This window comes from Scatophagus argus, chromosome 16 (assembly GCF_020382885.2).
Source record: "Scatophagus argus isolate fScaArg1 chromosome 16, fScaArg1.pri, whole genome shotgun sequence".
Lineage (NCBI taxonomy): Eukaryota > Metazoa > Chordata > Actinopteri > Scatophagidae > Scatophagus > Scatophagus argus.
In genome coordinates, this window is record NC_058508.1 from 2,597,748 (window position 1) to 2,609,607 (window position 11,860).

Here is an 11,860-nt window from a genome sequence, read left to right on the forward strand (position 1 = left end):
GTTGGGCAACTCCACCTGCTGAAAATATTCTCCAGTTACAGACCAGTGTTTCTCACAAAGTTATCCTCACAATTCACCAGATTAGCTCACGATGGCAGGCTAAAAATTTTTACTGGCCAAAAGGAGCTCCTGTGTGATAACTATCAGCTGCTCATCACTGCTATCAATGCTGTAGTCTTGTAATGGTGACCCTCTGGTATTCAGCCAGTAAAGGTCAGTCACATGGGAATGTTAAAGCCTTCCTCCAGCAGCCCAGCCCCCCACCTACATGACTTGTCTGGGCCGTTTTCTGATACCAAACACTGGTACCCAACCCTCCCCCCCTGTGGTTAACCCTCATCACTTGACTGTGATACTCACACCAACAATAGTCTACTCATACATGTGACCCTTGCTGACTGGGGACCACCCGCAACTTTTATGTCATCAGTGGACCATGAAACCTTCAAACACACATACTGGCAAGTGGAGTTTCAGTAGCAAGTGTAGTTTCTAGAACAAACCGCTGTTCTTAAATTTGGTTAGGTAAAGGACTACATGGAATGGCTCAGATGTCTTGAGACTTGAGACATCTTGTCTGTTTACTGACTCAGGTCTTTCTGATGCTGCCTCTGTTTCCTACCTGGCATTATGGCTAAATCCTGACAGACAGTTTGGTCTTTGTGTGAGAAAGGCAACAGCAAAGATCTAAAGAATAAATCTGGTGATATTCTACACGAGGTGGAGGAAAGCTGCGTCTTTGATCCATCACAGTTCTCCTTTGAAATAGCATGTCCTGACACAGAGAAGTAAATTATCAGAAATGTAACAATTTTGTGAGAAAGTTCAAAGCTAGGCTGCTTGATTTCTTAAAAAAGTCCAGTCAGACATGGTGTGTCCACATTCTGGTGTTGTATACATGTTTGCACCACTTAGAAATGCATAAAAGAGGTCATTTTCATTTTCATTCAAAGTGAATTATCTGGCGACTTCGTGACAGATGTGTTAAAGGGGTGGCTAAGCATAAGCAAAAGAAGAAAAAAAATCCGAGTAAAATCTTTTCTTTATGGAGCATTACAAGCGTGCTGAACATTGCACAATGCAGCCATTTTGCACAGAACTACGCACTACTCGTTTCATTTGCACTATCCCTTCATTTGCACAATACTGTAATACCGCTGTAAATATAGTTGCCATCCCTGTTCACTGTTTATATCTTTTTTTATTCTGGTTGTTTTTATATTTACATAGTGTTGTTTTATATGAAGAGCATTAGGTATTTTGTAGGTTATTGGGCTTATACCGGGACCAGGGAAACTAATGTTTCCTCATGTTTCTACATGTGTGAAATGACAATAAAGCTCCTTGAATCCTTGAAAAATCATCACATGATAAAACATGTATAGAAATGTAAAAAAAACAAAAAAAAACACATTAAGGTGCATTGCACTACTACTGTTCACAAGAAAAGTAACAGAAATAATAGTGTGATGAAGGTAGAAGGAGGCAGATTCTTCAGTTCTTTTAGACAGTGGGAGCAAATTCATAAAACAGGACAAGGCTTTGGGAATTCCAGTACTGAGTTTAAATTCTACTTTGTGCCTATGTTAACAACATTCTGCATCCACAAAACTCCTATCCCACAATGTAACTTTATAATGGTATGACAATACTGTAACCCCCACAAGCAGTCCATTCACCCACTCCCAGAACTGTACATAAAGAAGGTTTGATCACTGCCCAACCCCCATCAACCTGCCCTTTGCCACATGCTAAGATCTGCAGCTTAATCCCCAAGCCCACTTTATGCTGAGAGCCATATGCTGTGGGTGTTCTTCCTGCTTTCTGTCTCACAGGAGTCTCTGAATGCTCGTGAGTTTAACATGACACCAGTCAAGCTACATCTGGTATTTAACATGTGGCATCTGGTTGTTTCATCCAAATCTCAACTTTAGACCTTTTGTTTTGACTTCACACGAAATAGTTCACATGTTTAAATGATTAGGTTAGAATATGATTGGACTTGAATTTATTTGAAGGTAACATATTGATTTTCACATTTCACATGTTATTAATAGAATATTGTGATAAATGATGCATGTTCTTTAATTGTTGTAAATCAGCACTATACAGTACAAGACAATGGAAGATTTGTTCACTGCAAAAGTTATATTTCAATCTCCTTGTACTTTGTACGGTGAGAATAAAGACACTATTCTATATTCTATTTATAAACACGTAGTTGTGCCGAATGTGTATTTCCCATGTTGGGTCACAGAGGGAATGTTGCTAAGAAGATGTTTCATGACATTGCATCTGTCCCATCTCCCTACAGTCTTTAAATCCAGCTCAGTCACCAGAATAAAATGTGAACATTGTAAGCTGTGGACACATCAAATGGGATGAAATGTAAACATTTATTTTGGAGATTGGGCAATCAAATCACTGATCTAAACCCTCCCATGCCCACTTAGTGCTCGGTCAATCCAATTATCCTGATTGGAGGCTCCCTCCTGCTGTGACTCAGCTGTTGGAGCGATAAGCAGCAGGATCAGTGAGTCGGCAGAACGAACAGGAAAACCCTCCACATGAAAAGTCTGAAGCCAGCGACAGTCAGCTTCCACTTACTCACACTTGATTACTTGATTTACTGTGTTGTCATTACGTTTCTCACTTTTCATGAGCCTGTTCTCCTTCTTCATGCTCCTCTGTCTTTAATACTCTGCTGTTTTCACCTCCTTTTGGCGCCTTCTCGTCTCTTTCCTCCAGACTGGTGTCAGTAAGGCAGTGTCTCTCACCTCTGTCCTTTCATTTGTCAGTCCTTAACTTTTTCTCTCAAACTGAGGAGTCTGATCCCGTCTGCTGTTTGTGGTTATCTGTCTCTGTCTCAGCTTTGTTTGCCTGTCTCTCCCCTCCACCACACATGCTGTATACCACTTTCTCTCCAGAGAAAGAAAGAAAGAAAAGACTCAGCTGATTTCTTATTGTTTTGGTGTTTGGATGGCAGGAGGGTGTAACACCACAACTAAAATTTTACTTTATTTAGCATCTGTGTAATGTAACATAGTGGATGTGCTATTTAGCGGTGTAGTTAATGGAACTAAGCTGACTTATGTCTTAGTGACATTTGCATGTTTTGTACTCTAACAACTCAGTTTTACTTTACAGTTATATACATTATATACAGATATATAAATCTATGTTACCAGCACATGTTTGTTCATGTGAAATTTTCAAAATGAGTTGCACACAGGTCAGGGCTCACTAAGCAGTGGCAAGCTGTCTCCCATTAGCTGTGGTCGAGGCTAAATCTCGCTCTCTCTCTCTCTCTCTCTCTCTCTCTCTCTCTCTCTCTCTCTCTCTCTCTCACTCTCAGTTTACCCTGGTAAGGATGTCAGCAAACCTCACCGCAGGATCAGGATCAGGATCAGGACCAAACCCCGACCAGATGTCCAGCTCTAACTGTGCTTTATGTTTTATTCAGTCTCCATATAACTTTGTACCTTACTTCTCTCACTCCTCATGCACATTACATGCAAAGAATCATACTTTTAGATACATTTTCATGTATGTAACAGACAGCAGCACTGCATCCTAACTGTAAGAACTGATTCTGTGATCAGTCACCATTCTTACATTAAGACAAATAGTCCTGGACACATCAGTCACTGAATAATATTGCTCTCATACAGAGATTAGTTGCTGTTTTCTCTGCTCCTCCCTGCAGTTCCTCCTTCAGAACAGCACACTAATTGCAGAAAGCTCTGTGGTGAGTTTGATGAGTATCTACATGTTTGTCAGTCCACCCGAGCTTTGCGGGTTTAAAGGAGGCACGGGCTTCATGCGCCATTTCAAATGAGACATGCCTCTAAAAAATAGAACAAAATAGAATGCATCCAAAACATAATGTCACCAAAACCTCCATTCTCAGCTAAGACAAACCCTCTCAGGGTTTTAGCTGCTTTTTAATGCAATTTTGCACTAGCGGCATTGTGTAGAATTGCTTACAAACAGACAGACAGACAGAAAACCACTTAGTTGTTTCATTGGACAACATCACACAACACCAAAATATATATATTTTACAAAAAAGCAAAAAACAAGTGTGACATATCATGGAATGACTTTCCAATTTGCCTGGATGTTTTTTACATTTCCCACCTATGGGCATCCTATTGTCTTGTCTCACCTGTCTTGTTTATTTATGGCACCTTTTTAAACAAGGTTATAAGGTGTTGTACAAGAAGAGTAAATTACAACACAGATAGCATAAAGTTAAAAACATAGTGCCAATAGAAAATACTAGAATGAATTCAATAAAATAAACTACAGTACAGATGGGACAAAGTTAACAACTTAGCACAACATAATATCAATAGCATATGACCAAAACACCAGTGCCTTAAGTCATTTCATGTGTTATGACAATGCATTTATTTATTTTCGATGCCATTTTAGGTGCTACAGTATAAAAAAGTGCACATGGAGGCTGTTAGGGTGATGGATGGATCACAGAGGCCACCCTCACCCGGGAAACCAGTGTTTGTCACTTGTGTGAAACCAAACGTCAACGCTGACCTGTTGACTGTTGCGTCAGCGAGTTAACACACGTACTGTATTTAACTTACATCTTGTAAATAATGTATGTAAACTTCCTTTACCCCAAACCATAACCAGAACATGAGAATGAATATAAAATAAGAGAATGCTGGTAGACTAACATTCTGACACATAACCACAATTATTTTAAAATGTCATTTTATTTGTTACACCAAGAGAGTCATTCAGTCTCTGCGTCAGGGTTTGCAAGGCAACAGCACAGTGACTAAGAAAGCCAGTGGAAGAAACCCACAGCTCTCCTCTCCTCTTCTGAGTCCTCTGTAACACTGAGCTTTTCATTCACATCCTCTCTGGCCTGAACCTGAATAGATGGAGGTTCAGAAGGGGTTGTCACAGGTGTCTGAACTGCAGCACAGTCTGGTTCTTCGGTGGTCTCTCTACAGGCTGGGCTTTTCATTTGCACTCGATTTTGGATGCAGATTCAGCAGGGGGTGTTGGACTAGCTGTCAGAGGAGACACAACAACAGAGTTCAGCGGTTGATAGCTGCTCCTCAGTTACAGCCAGGTCGAAGTTGCCCTGGACTGGAGCAGCTGGGGTGAGGTGAGCTGACACTTTGGAGCCCTGAGGCTGAAACACCTTGCAAAGCTGTCCTCCTGCAATATCAACAGTCTCACTCAGCAGCACTAGTGAGGAGATCATGTGGTAACATCCATCTGATCTTTGTTAGGATTGACAGAACCATGTCATCCCGGGTGGAGCAGATGTAGCTGATGTACCTCAGTGGTGGGAGCACTGGAGACCCTGTCCAAACTGACCTTTGTAACCCCAACAGACATTCTGAAGTTTGTGGGAAGGCAGATTTTAAGAGAGGTTGTACTTTGCTCATCACTTTTACAAACATTAGAGAGGGCATCAGAAATTATCAATCTGACATTGCCTTGTGCGTGTCTTATTGGGTGAGACTCCCCCAGCTACAGCAGGTAGCTGTACCCAAAACGTCCATCTATCCATCTATTCCGCTTATCCGTCAGGGTCACGGGGGAGCTGGAGCCTATCCCAGCTGACTACGGGCGAGAGGCGGGGTTCACCCTGGACTGGTCGCCAGTCAATTGCAGGGCCAACACACAAAGACAGACAACCACACACTCTCACACTCACACCTAGGGGCAATTTAGAGTAGCCAATTAACCTAATGTGCATGTTTTTGGGATTGTGGGAGGAAGCCGGAGTACCCGGAGAAAACCCACGCAGGCACAGGGAGAACATGCAAACTCCACATAGAAGGGCCCAGACCAGGATTCAAACCTGGAACCCTCTTGCTATGAGGCGACAGTGCTAACCACTGCACCACCGTGCCACCATTACCACAAATATTTTATAAATAATATATAATATATTATATCAGAGGGCATTATACTGACACACACACTACCTTAGTAGTTTTTCACAGTGTTCATACAGTTTCCATTTCTTCATATTAAACTGTCTATAGGCCCTCTTCTATATCACGTAAATGCATCATCAAATCTATATTTATTTCCTTTAATTAAATCAACAATTTAAGCTGTTCTTTGTAGCCGTCACACACGCAGACTGAATCCTTCTTGGTGTCTTCTGGTTCAACTTGTTGTGTTAATTCATAGGCCAACAAAGCAAAAGGCTATCCCAGAGAAGGACCTCAGAGTTACAGACAAACATGTCGAGAATTTAAGCTATGTGCTTCTCCGACACATTTCAGGCAATGAATCACATCACACACCCTCACGGAAGCATCTATCTGCTTATCTTACAGGGCCATTCACACATTCTTTGGTATCTGTGTTTTATTTTCTCGACTAGAACTAGTCTAAACTGCCGCTCCTGTAAACAGAAATTTTTCAGTGACATGCAGTTTATTCCAAAAGCGTATACTCTGGAGATGGAATTTCTGAGATCTCCATTCATTTATTCTAATTTTGTTGCCCTTAAATTAGTCAGATGTAAAAAATATTCATACTTTGGAATCAACTTATCAGTGGTCTTAGTTGGTTTGCCTTAGTTTTTTGTGCTAAGCTAACTGACAGCTCCAGCCTTATATCTATCAAATATGAGGGTGGTATTGATCTTAACTAGACTGAATAAGCATTTTCTTCACAATGTTGATGTATTCCTTCAACTGACATGAGATATGGGTTGTAGGGCGGCACGGTGGTGCAGGGCTTAGCACCATCACGTCAAAAAGCCTCAAGCCTTCTCAAGCTATTACAAGTCAATGTGATGATGATGATGGTTTTGAGTCTTATTCTGTTATGTGACTGGAAGACCTAAACATCTGAGAAACGATGTTATCTACATTGACAAAACTTTTTCTAATTAAAAACACAGGAAAACACTGTCTTCATGTTACATTTAAAGAAGCCAGTAGCACAGCATGTGTGTGTGAGGCAGAAAAATCTAGTTCATTCAAGTTACTCAGGTAACACTGCTCTGGTATGACAGCTCTCCCCTACTATGTTGTTCAGCTTGTTCTCTTTTTTCACTCCCTCCACTGGCTGTGTACAGTCAGTATATCACAAAGAGAAGAAGAGAGGAGGCAACAACTGGACTGACGTCAAAGGTTTATTCCACCCCAGCAGCTCCACACCCACCTCAGCTGAATGCAGGTGAATAAAAAACAGGCCTGTCCTGATATTCAGCACCATGCCTCAAGGGATGCAGATCAGTGTTCATTAAGTCTCAGATAGGATGCACATTTGCCTGGGTGAAGTGCTGACGACAGCTCATACATAACCTGGGTGCCAAGAAAGAGCATTTATTGTCAAACTGACTGTCAGTGAGCCCACATTTACAGAGGGCCTGTTCTCAGTTTACTCACAAACATCCAAGCACCCTCTTTAAAATGTTATATTAATGGTTCATATTGTGAGCAGCCTGAAAAATCTTTTCTGAGCAGATTGAATTTAGTAATCGGAAACCTTTTTTTTTTTTTTTTTTTTTTACAAGAGAGGCCTGGACAAAATGGCAGCATGTGAGAAATGTTAGATGAGTACACAGATCATTAATTCATGTCACAGACTGGACAACAAAAACGGGACCTGAGAGAAATAAAGCTTGACTATCTAAAACAATGACGTGCTTATATCTAAAGAAACATCAAACATTCCCTTTTGTGGCCAAATGGGGTTTTTTGATCATTTTGAATTGGTCTAGTGTTCATTCACGTTTAAATACAGTAAAATCTTGTTTGTGATTTGCTTTTATTTATACTGAATCTTTATTTTTTTATGAACAGCTACAGAGGACCTTGTATTGAGACTGTTTATTGCTTATTGTCATTCTCTCTCTTACAGTGTGGTAACAGAATGTTCACATGTCCATACATGTTTATCTTGTCAAACTCATGTTTGCCATTGAGTTTGAGTAAATGTGTCAATCCAATTCCAGCGAACCTTTCAGAGAGAAAACTGAATGGAACAGCAGCCTCTTTATTTTGACCTCCTCTTTAGCATTTTTCTTTAGGCTGTTCTGTTCTGAAATGACTTTTATTTTGTGGTGACTGCATTGATTTAACTCACTGTTAATGTGTTGCACCAGGATCTGTTTGTTTTCTTGTTTTAAACCCCTAAAGTATAGCATGTCTCCATCCACCCATTTGGAGTTTTCCACAGTGGGGAAATTCTCATTGTCACTGCGGCACGAGAATAGCAAAACAGAAGTGCAAATATACAAAGTCAAAAATATTTGCACTTTTTTCTTTAAAGAAACTGCACAAAAGCAGTATTTTCATTTCATATTTTATTACTTTCAAATTGCTAGCAGTAAAAAGTTGCTGTATTGCATTAGGAGATGGGGGATTATTGCACATTGTTAAACAGATTTATTGGTGACAGGGGATATTATCATGATTGGGTGTGAAAGGGGCATCCTCGAAAAGTGTAGTCATTCACAAGCAAGGGTGGGACGAGGTTGGATTCTTATGGTGTGTGTTTTACGGTTTTAGACTTATTTTTTTTAGTTGAAGCTGTAAATGAGGTACAACTGGTAAATGAGGCCACAGAATTTATAACAATTAAATGAGACATTTGTACTTCACAGCAGTAAAAGGACAGTGTATTGTAGACAGACACTTTATCAACTCATCTGAAAAGATCAAGTGGACTCTCCATCACTGTGTCCCCTCCCATCTCTTTGCCCTCTGGGGAAAGAGATGGGAGTCATAGACATGCAACAATTACCTAACAACCAAGCCCAGTGCCAGGATGAATGCGTGGGAGTGGGGGTGGTTATCCAGTCAGTTCAGGTCAGTTCTAGCTGGAACAGAAGGCAACTGAGGAGACTGCTGTGCCCTCACACTGCACTGTCTCTTCTCTTTGGGGTGGAGGCAGCAGTGCTGACAGAAAATCATTACATTGGTATGGAAGCCAAAAATGGCCATTATCTTACAATCATTATCTTGAAATAAGCACATGGCTTTTTTTTTTTAATTTAATTTCAGTTACTTTATTAATCCCAAGCTGGGAAATTACTTCTCTGCATTTAACCCATCTGTAAAACACACGCAACACGCAGTGAAACACACAGGAGCAGTGGGTTGCATCAAGCGCCCGGGGAGCATATTGGGGGTTAAGTGCCTTGCAATGGTGGGTGGGGACATTATCACTCCACCACACTCAAATTTTTCCTGCCCGTCCGGTGGGGGAATCGAACCAGTGACCTTACGATCAGCAGTTCCTGCATGTTATGCCTTTAATGTGTCATACAAGGATGAGTAATTTAGTCAGTCAGACTTGCTGGCTTCATTAGGCTGTGTTGTTTAATTATGGTATGAACTCACTTTTCTTAGGAAAAAAAAAACAAAACAGAAACAGAAACATGAGAACCTTCTAGAGGAAAAGTCACCAGAGTCAGTAGGATTCACGCAACCCAAAGTGATGGCCTCACAGCTCTGAAATTCTAAGGTCTTAAAACTTCAGATCTATTTGAAGCCCCAGGTTAGGGATTTTGGTTGTTCAGTGGCTACAACGGTAGTGCTGCTCTTTGCTGCTGTATTCAGTCATTCAGTCGGTTTATGATGGTTTAACTTTTTCTACCATGTAGCTCATTACAGAAAGTGAATGAAACCAGAACTAATTTTGCTATATGATCTGAGTCCACTGAATTACACACCTCATGACCAGAAGAGACCACAGAGACGACATGAAATGGAGCATCAGTTTCAAATGTTGACTATCCCCTGTGAGATAACAAATAACCTTTATGATGCTATTTAGCAAAGCCTGCTATATTAACTATATGAACATATTCATATTGTTCACCAGTGCTTCCAAGTACAAATCAAGATTATACCACAAACTAAAACTCACATTGCACATTAATGTCCACAAAACAGGAGAGGAGAGGATCAGGTCCAAGAGGCATTAAATGACGTTAGCATTGGTTCCAACAGGTTTAAAAGTTCTGTGTGTGACAAAAATGACCTGACTTTTTTCAGACTTTTTGATTTTACTTGAATTTCTCCATTATTAATTAGAACCAAATATTTCACAGTGACTGGAAGAATTTTTATTCCTGCTAGCAAAATCATTCTTGTGAATGATGCAGTAAAGCAAAACCGAAGTGCCTCATCTCTGTTTGCCAGCTGTCTGGAAAAAGATGGTCAAAACCACACACACACACACACACACACACACACACACACACATTGCCACACACTTCATATAAAAGTTCAGATTTAGCTTTAAACGGTTTTTGTTATTACATCACTAAAGGTTTCAACAGCTGTTTCCCACATGAGAAACTCTGTGCGTGTGTGTGTGTGTGTGTTTTGCTTGATTGTTCTGCCAGGTAGACGGATGATTTGTTTTACTGCTGTTAGCCCTATGGCAGTATGCACAATCTTTGTGTGTGTGTGTGTGTGTGTGTGTAAGAGGGTTCACAGGAAAACTCCACACTGACATGTCATTATACTGATATACTGTTGTGGATGCACATGTGTGCTCATCGTGTACGTGGCTTTTGAAAGCAGGAGTTTGTGTGTGGTTGTGTGTGTGCATGTGCATGTACGTGTGTGTGTGTGTGTGTGTGGACTGTGGTGCGTGGTGGTAAGACAGCAGGTCTGTTGTTCGGGGAAAAGATGAGTCAGACAGACTGAGCAGAACAAAACAAAGGGCTCCAGCCTTGGGGGGGCTGAGAAAACACATAGATATAAAAGCACAGTGTGTAGCTGTGTGTTTGTATGTTTGTGAGTGTGTGCCTCAAATAAATAAGCTTAATGATAAATGTAGAAACCAGAGTGTCAGCAGGTATGAAATTTATAAATAAAAAAGCTGTCTGTGAGCCAGCAGATCCATTGAATTCAACATTATCCTAACTGAACCATTATCTGTGAGAGGTAAGGAACGCAATTGCTCTAAATATTGACCGAATAGTTAGTAATGGTGTTAGTAATCCATTCATTAATTTTCCAAAACTCACCCAACATAAGGAGAAATAAATGAAAAATTTCAACATAATCCCCAGTTTACAACATTTATTCATTGTCAACAATTTTCGAACTAAATCTAAAATAAGAAACAATTTCAAATTTAAGATGATTCAAAACCAAAACTAAAAATTGGTAAGCTGTTTACCAGGTGTGAAAACCACCCCATGTCAGAACATGTCTGAAGAAGAGGCTGGTGGAACACAAAGTTCTGGTCTGCAGTTTGCGTTGTTGTTGGTGAGCAGCAGCAGGTGTAAGGCACGAGGTGGACGGAGCGCTGCTGGAATTCAGGGAATGTAGCAGGACTGCTGTTTATGTCTACATGCCTCACAGCCCTTCAACCCTGCCTCATATAATCTGGCACTCACTATATCTATGGCCTTCTCTGATCTATACTGAGCCTGCAGTATAAGCAGTGGAGGGCCGTGCATTTGGTAGGTGGGCCTCCAGTGGGGACATACCACCTCTTAATACAACCACTGTCACGTCACAGTTATAAAAAAACAAAACAGATACTATCCAGAATCACAATATGACAAGGCGTGGTATTAGAGAGAGAGGAATTTCATGTGTTGAGGATAATTACCTTTACTAATACAACAAGAAACACAGTTAAGACAATTCCAAACCTCTACAATACAACAGCAACTGTGCCATGTACGTCATCTGCAGCAGTTCAGAACTTGCTAGTCGCACTTGGCTGTGACTTTTGCTCTGACCGACCAATCAGAGGACAGAAGAATGCTGACAGCGAGGATTCTGAAATCTGATTGGTTAAAGACCAGGAACCATTACACCCCTGTGTAATGGTTCCTTTGCCATTCATGCAATTTTATAAATAGGAGATTTATGCAATTCTC